This window comes from Vombatus ursinus, unplaced genomic scaffold (assembly GCF_900497805.2).
Source record: "Vombatus ursinus unplaced genomic scaffold, bare-nosed wombat genome assembly UNPS02014270.1, whole genome shotgun sequence".
Classification (NCBI taxonomy): Eukaryota; Metazoa; Chordata; class Mammalia; order Diprotodontia; family Vombatidae; genus Vombatus; species Vombatus ursinus.
Window position 1 is genome coordinate 42,221 of NW_020954048.1, and position 2,185 is coordinate 44,405.

General features: G+C 37.5%; 1 pseudogene; it reads right to left on the minus strand.

Annotated features, from left to right (window-relative positions):
• Positions 1-250: 250 nt before the first annotated feature.
• The window catches only part of LOC114042166, a 22,226-nt pseudogene continuing 20,291 nt past the window's right edge, over positions 251-2,185 (minus strand).

Below are 2,185 nucleotides of genomic sequence, written 5' to 3' on the forward strand. Positions count from 1 at the left end.
TAATGGTCATTCCCTCAGTTTCCAATTCTTTGCCACCACAAAAACAGCCACTATAAATATTTTTGTACATGTAGGTCCTTTTTCCTTTTTATTGATCTCTTTGGAATACAGACCTAGTAGTGGTATTGTTGGATCAAAGGGTATGCACAGTTTAATTGCCTTATGGGCATAGTTCAGAATTGCTCTCCAGAATGTTGGATCAATTCACAACTCCACCAACAATGCTTTAGTGTCCTAATTTTCCCACATCTTCTCCAACATTTATTATTTTTATTTTCTGTTATATTATCCAATCTGACATAACCTCCCCATTTTAGAGATGAGTAAATGGTCACACAGAGAGGTTTTTCCTCACCCAGAGTTACACAGTGAGAGAGCATTGGAAACATTTGGAGCCAAGTCTTCCAAACTCTAAACCCTTCTCCCTATCCATTACAACATACGACTTTCACCTACATTCTTCTGAACATCAATTTGAATAAAAATAAAAAGTGACTAAACTATCCATACCTTTTAGGCCACTGACATTGCTATGCAACCCAAGTAAAAATCATAATAGTAAGCTCACAAGTAGTTCACTTTACATAGTGATTTAATGCTTGCAAAGCACTTGACAAATATTGGAAATTCATCCAGGAATAGGTTACATAACTTGTCCAGGGTCACACAGACAGTAACTATCAGAGACTGAATTTGAACTGAGGTCTTAATTGCACCACCCAGTAGACTAAAACATCATAACAAAAGTAAATGTCCAACAAATACCAAAATATTTATACTAGGACTTTTTGTGCTACCCAACATCAGGAGACAAAGTGAGTACCAATCAACTAGCGAACAGCAGAAGCATTCCACGGAATATTTTAGGGGAGTTATGAGAAACTTTGGGATTTCAGAGAAAAATTCAATCCATTTTCCAGGCTTCATGCACAGTATAAAATATGTGGTGCCTAATGAGGTCTGTGGTATAGTAAGAGGCCTTTCCTCATTAATTAGATCCATGAGTTCTATCTCCAGCAAGAGGCATGTATGAGCTCCAGGCGAAGTCCTTCCCATAACTGTTGCTTTTATAAAGCTTCTTTCTATTTTTAATATTGATGTCTAGTGACCTGTATCCTCCAGGGAAAGGCAATACCTCCTTGAGCTCATTCATAAGTCTTCTCTCCAGTGTGAATCTTTGATGTAAAGGTAGAGATGATCTCTGGCTGAAGGCCTTTCCACAGAGTCCTCATAGGGTTTGTTACCAACATGAATTTTCTGATGTCTAACAAGCTCTGTAATCCATTTGTATGCCTTTCCACATTCATCACAAGCATGATTTCTATCTCCTATGAATTTTCTAATGAGAAATAAGGGATAACTTTAGCCTGAATGACTTTCAATGTAGATCATATTAATGAGGTATATCCTCATTATAGTATAGTATTATAGTATGGATTCTCTGATGTTTAGTAAAGAAAGAGTGTGCATTAAAAGCTTTACCATATTCTAGATACCCATAAGGTTTCTCTCCAATGTGGATCCTCTGATGAAAAGTAAGATCAGAGGAATATTTGACAGCTTTTCCATGTTAATTACATTCAAAAGCTTTCTCTTCATTGCAGCTTCTATGATGTTTGGCAAGACTGGAGGTCAATGTGAAAGTTGTTCCACATTTATCAAATTCAAAAGGTTTCTCTACAGTGAGGATTCTCTGATATTCTTCAAGAGTAGATCACTGTGTGAAAGCCTTTGCACATTGGTAACATTCATAAGGTTTCTCTCCAGTGTGGATTTTTTGATGTGCAGCAAGATGGGAGCAAAGTGTGAAAGCCTTTCCATATTTATCACATTCATAAGGTTTCTCTCAAGTGTGGATTCTCTGATGTGCCACAAGATGGGAGCTGCAATTGAAAGCTTTTCCACAATGATTACATTCATAAGGTTTCTCTCCACTGTGGATTCTCTGATGTTTCACAAGTTTGGAATTCAGTCTGAAAGCCTTTCCACATTGACTACATTCAAAAGGTTTCTCTCCAGTATGGCTTCTCTGATGCAGAGCAAGTTTGGAGCTCTGTGTGAAAGACTTTCCACATTTATCACATTCATAAGGTTTCTCTCCAGTGTGAATTCTCTGATGTACAGCAAGACTGAAGCTGCAACGGAAAGCCTTCCCACATTGATGACATTCATAAGGTTTCTCTCC